This window comes from Notolepis coatsorum (assembly GCF_963971535.1).
Source record: "Notolepis coatsorum genome assembly, chromosome: 5".
NCBI lineage: Eukaryota > Metazoa > Chordata > Actinopteri > Aulopiformes > Paralepididae > Notolepis > Notolepis coatsorum.
The window spans coordinates 93,627,560-93,633,559 of NC_140169.1; the positions used below are offsets into that span (position 1 = coordinate 93,627,560).

General features: G+C 46.9%; 1 protein-coding gene across 4 annotated transcripts in view; it reads right to left on the reverse strand.

The window, feature by feature from the left end:
• Positions 1-5,795, reverse strand: part of dnajc5ga (DnaJ (Hsp40) homolog, subfamily C, member 5 gamma a) — a 71,582-nt gene extending 65,787 nt beyond the window's left edge. For all 4 annotated transcript variants that reach the window (XM_084314734.1, XM_084314732.1, XM_084314733.1 and 1 more), the window contains exon 1: positions 5,668-5,795. The gene's annotated coding sequence lies outside the window, so the exon portion shown is untranslated. The remainder of the gene's footprint in view (positions 1-5,667) is intronic.
• Between the last annotated feature and the right edge of the window lie 205 nt (positions 5,796-6,000).

Below are 6,000 nucleotides of genomic sequence, written 5' to 3' on the forward strand. Positions count from 1 at the left end.
GTAATGGGAACGTCAGGCTCCGGCCCCGCCTCACTTCCAGTGATGAAGCTAAGCTATGCTAACGGAGCGACTGTTCCCTAAGCTAAATGCACGCACAGAGACATAAAAGGTATGTATCTTCTTGTCTAACTTCAGGGAAGATGTTAAATAAGCTAATTTCCCAAAATGTTGGAGTTTTCCTTTAAGTATTGATCTATTTATGGCGTGAAATTTATCTTGTACCGGAACACTTGGGCTTAACAAATTTGCGTTTTATTTTTATTGAATGAACCTGAACACAGAGTAACACCAGTATCGACTACCGGCATGCCTACTAATCAAACAGCGGGATGTGGGTCACATGGGTTGGGTGGTCTTCCTCTCCTCTATAGACCCGGCCGGCCCCCACACTGACGAGAAGGCGAATAAAGACCAACTAGCTCCGATTAAAGGTGACCTGCAACTAGAGCTGCCGCGGTATCAGTATTACCGCGGTATCGCTGTTACATCATGCCCACCGCAGCGTTGGGCTGAATACCGGCATCACCGCTGTTTTTTATTATATTATTATTATTATTACGCTCTCGTTGGGCTTGCGGCTCTGCAGATATACCCTACTTCTCTGTCGAGATTCCAAGCGACCCTATTGGGTACCAGAAAAGTCACATGAAACACTGCAGACCACAGATTGGTCAGAAGAGATACGCGAAGTGCTTTTACTTCCTGAATCTCAGCCATGAGCCATTGATCAGAGCTCAGTCACAACACGGCTAATAGTACGTTAGCTCCCACCGGAGACAGGAGTGGATTGCCGTCGCTCCTCAGGGAACGAGGCATAATGATTTTACTGCAACGAAATGTTATAATAAAAGCCCTTCGTTCTATACACTTGTCTGATTGAAAACTTTATTAACAGACCGCAGAATGGGTACAACTCGGCACGCTCTGAGCAAAGAAAGGAACTTAGATATTAATTTAGTAACGCTTGCCTTGCTATGGTCCGGTAAATACGAACGTGTAACTATACTAACGTTAATGCCACAAATCGAATGCCTTTGTAATCATAAGTAGTAACGTTATAATAATAATAAGAAGAAAGGGTCGGGGGGGTAACCGGCGGGCGCGCCGCTACCACTCCTGCTCGCGACACCGAGGGGAGACTTCGAATCCGTGTTTCACTTTTAATAACGAATGCGTGCTTGCCGAATCCCAAACAATATTCATGCTGCAAAGTCATCCTCTAAAGATAGACATTTAGACTAGAGGCAGGCTATATGCTATAAAGAGTAGACTACTACTAAAAAAAAATGCATTCAAACTTTTTTTTTTTTTTTTTTGTGTGCGTGCGGTAAAAACCGCGGCGGTAGGAAATATTTTGCAAATTTGTGCGGTAAGGAAATAATCAATACCGCGGCAGCTCTACCTGCAACATATGTATTGTGTCACAGTACAGACAAGAGGGAATTCAAATCAACTACAGGCCAGTAATTATCCTGAAACAGGCTAAAAGCAGATGCACAATGGCCACTAGGGCTGTACCCAACTCACAATTTTCTCACTTAATGGCTGTTCAATACGACAATTTGTTATTTTTTTCCCCACAGATAGCAATCAGATAATACGTTCAGGAAAACGTATGTTGCTTCATTTGTTTCTCCTCCTCTCCCTTATGTGTGTATCTGGCCAAGCACAAATGCATAGCAAGTCACAGACTCGCTGGCTTTTTCTGCCTTCAAGAGCATGCAACGTTTGTTGGCATTTTCTGCACTTATTTCCCATCCCGCTGCTCACCAAACATCCGTCCCTCTGCTCACCAAACATCCACCCCACCCCACTGCTCACCAAACATCCACCCCGCTGCTCACCAAGCATCCATCCCGCTGCTCACCAAACATCCGTCCCGCTGCTCACCAAACATCCGTCCCGCTGCTCACCAAACATCCGTCCCGCTGCTCACCAAACATCCGTCCCTCTGCTCACCAAACATCCATCCCTCTGCTCACCAAACACCCACCCCGCTGCTCACCAAACATCCATCCCTCTGCTCACCAAACATCCACCCCGCTGCTCACCAAACATCCACCCCGCTGCTCACCAAACATCCACCCCGCTGCTCACCAAACATCCGTCCCACTGCTCACCAAACATCCACCCCGCTGCTCACCAAACATCCGTCCCTCTGCTCACCAAACATCCGTCCCGCTGCTCACCAAACATCCACCCCGCTGCTCACCAAACATCCACCCCGCTGCTCACCAAACATCCACCCCGCTGCTCACCAAACATCCGTCCCTCTGCTCACCAAACATCCGTCCCGCTGCTCACCAAACATCCGTCCCGCTGCTCACCAAGCATCCACCCCTCTGCTCACCAAACATCCACCCCGCTGCTCACCAAACATCCACCCCGCTGCTCACCAAACATCCATCCCGCTGCTCACCAAGCATCCATCCCGCTGCTCACCAAGCATCCATCCCGCTGCTCACCAAGCATCCATCCCGCTGCTCACCAAGCATCCATCCCGCTGCTCACCAAGCATCCGTCCCGCTGCTCACCAAGCATCCGTCCCTCTGCTCACCAAACATCCACCCCGCTGCTCACCAAGCATCCACCCCGCTGCTCACCAAACATCCACCCCGCTGCTCACCAAACATCCACCCCACTCCTCAGTAAACGTCCATCCCGCTGCTCACCAAGTGTATATCCCGCTACATACATCAATGGCAACGCTTTGAATTGTGAGGTCTTGTGGCAGCCTAGTGTCCCGTCAAGGTTTACGGGACTTCAAGCTTCAAATACCTGTATCATGTATGTCCCTATGCCATAAATGGCATGTATGTTGTGTATGTCATAAATGTCACTATGAATTGAAAATGGGGGACCCTGATGTAAACAAGACAAAAGTCTTTCTCTGGTCTGCATCCCCTTAGCAATTGTGTATTGAGCCGTACTGTACCCATTCTGCAATCTGTTCAATAAAGTTCTCATTCATGATTCATTCATTCAAGCTGCACCTCACAACAGAAACGGGACATAATGACCTGCCTGCCTCTTTGAACCAATGATGTATCAAGAAGACCACATACGTCTAGTGGCTTGACTTCAGATGCCGACTCTTTCACCATTTACAAGAGGTAAACCTATTAACACATTAACTGCCACAGAGTTTGATCATCTTATACCATTCTCTGCCAGCACTAAGTCTATGGAGATGTTCACCTTCTTTGCAGAGCTATAACTTTTTTAATTGCTAAATTGACATTACTATGGCCCATTCAACATCGATTATCGTTCAGGATGTAGGAACGTTTTACTTTTTCATTCACACAAAAATACCGTCTAGAATATAAATGTTTTTATCGTTTTCTGCAGAAATTCCTAGAATGAGAGCTATAGGCATAAATGCATATATAGATTATCAAATGCAGTTTGTTGCCGATCCACGCTATAGTAAAAATGTCAACTGTACATGGTCCTATGTTATGTTATGACTGATCATGCGCGGGTGGGGGGGGGGGGGGGGGGGGTCGTTTATAATTCCGTGATCGTCGTTAAATGCTTCATGTAGTATGGGTGATATATAGATCAGAGCAGTTTGCATGGATAATAATAAACAATCAGGCTGAAAGTAACGTCAGCCTCCTCTTACCGTTGGGCGATGACACTGGAGCAAAAAGATCCCAGTTATTTGATGGGGATCGAGTAGATCCATTTCCGGTTTGTATAATAACAATACACGCCCAAATCATGTCGATTATTGAGTTATGGCAGCGATCCATATCCACGGTGTGTGGCTAGAGTCCTGCAACGATATGCGAGTGGCCGGACGTATTTAGGAGACGCACCGATATCCAAACGGGCATTTCCGGTTTGGCAACTCGCCGATCATCCACCAGGTGGCAGTATTGAAGCGTTGCAGAGTTGTGCCGAGTTCCACTGCATCAGACGAGGCTCCGTAAGGGAAATATGAATATGGCGAAAATATGAAATTTGATCTCAATAACATCGTACGCCGTGTATTGGCAGAATTCGCATGAACTTGAAACCCGTCGTACAACGTTTATGGCGCAGGATGTGTTAAGACAGATTCATCTATCTAGGTCGTCCTCGGACGGGCCCTCCATCGGTGCTTCCAGCCATCCCGATCCTCCATGCATCTGGCTAGCTCGCCGGTGCTTTCTGTTCCCGCATCTCTCCTGAGTACGTCCACGTAGGTTAATGTGGGACATCCTCGTGATCGATGCCCGTGTGTTGGTTCCCACAGCACAAGTTTGCTGGTTGGCATCTCATGGTGTCTCTGGCAGTGATTCAACAACCAGCCTAAAATAGGTTTAAAGGTAAAGCATTCCCCGTAAAATGGCTATTACATGTTTCAAAATGGCATTGAGCTACTACTAGAACACAACTCTGGGACTTGTGCTTGCTCTGTTGGCATGCTGCACTTTGACCATGACACCCTGCCTGACACACAGCCAACCAAATGCAGCCACACAAGCAGATGACAAAGAAACTGAGGAATCTAGCTGGTGGGATTGATCATCATAACCGCGTCCCTCTGCTCACACCATGGAGCTTTCAGGCTTTAGTCTGGATGCCACAGAGTTGGGACAGGAGGACTATTGGGCCTATGAGTATCATGAACCTAATAAACGAACTAAGGCTCAATGATAAAGGACATGGACAAAAATATTGTCAGCTAAGGGTTCACTTTGTACCCTATTACCGGCCTTCACATGGCCTTGTGAATATCCTTACTGTGATCATTGAGGAAGATGGATAGTTACATGAGGGTAACCTAACTCAAACAAACGTTCTGCAAGCAGGCTGCTGGCAAGGCTGTAAATTAGTAAAGGAAGAAAAGCAACATGCTCTGTGTGTGTATGTGTGTCCTTGCAGAACTGTAATCCTCGCTATTGCTAATCTCTTCGCACATGCAGAATCACTTTCCGTTTTCACGGCTCGTCTTCGACCATTAGATGAAGAATAAACCGTATTAGCAACATTTGTACGATTTTCACTCATGTTACTTCATCATTGCTCCTACACACACCACGGCTATGCAGTGGTGGCTAACATTAAGCTGTGATGATGATGTATGTCAGTGTCTGAGTGGCTGCTCGCCTGACTTGCGCTCTTGTCGATCAAGAAACTGTCAAGTAGAAAGAAGCTGGAGCCAAGCTGCTGTCAAGTGATTGATTGAAAACTTTATTAACAGATTGCAGAATGGGTACAGTACAGTACAGCTCAATACATACAATTGTTAAGGGGATGCAGAACAGAGAAAGACTTTCGTCTTGTTTACATCAGGGTCCCCCATTTTCAATTCATCAGGACATATATGACACACACGACATACAGTACAGCTACATCTATACATTTATGACATACCAGATTTGGCCGATGGCCGCTGTATGGTCGCCTAGGAGACATAGCGCTAAAGTTAGCCGTCTATGCACGTTAAGCTTTAACGAATTAGAAACAAACCTGTCAAACAAATGAAGCGGCCAGCTACGACCTAAACGATGTTGACAGCTGAAATTAGGCGACATGATGGGAGTCAGTTGGCTAACGTTAGCTAGCCATAAGCTAACTAGTCGGCTAGCTAACGTGTGTGTTGATAGATAGCGTTACCGCAGCTAAAGCTGGCTTTCAAATCAGTCGGGTCCCATTTCCAGTAACATCTCTCACCTTGTGCAAATCGGACACCTTGTATTTCGCCGTAAAGTTAGCTGGCTCATAGAGGCATCCGCTCTTGTGTTTTCTAAAATCCCAGTCAATGGATCAGAAAAGCCCTGCAGGCAGCCGCTCCTTGGTAGCCTGTAGCCGCTTCTCGGTGCAGCCAGAGACACTTCAAACGGAGAGACGAGCCGAGTCCTTTTCACTTCCTCTTTGACGCGTGAGCTACACAAGGCGCGGCATTGGCTGGCTTACTGCCCCCTCCGCGGCGAACGCGGAACTGGAAATGGGTTGGTAAAAAACTTCACGCGCCCCCTCCAGTTTAGTTTATCTCACGAGATAAAG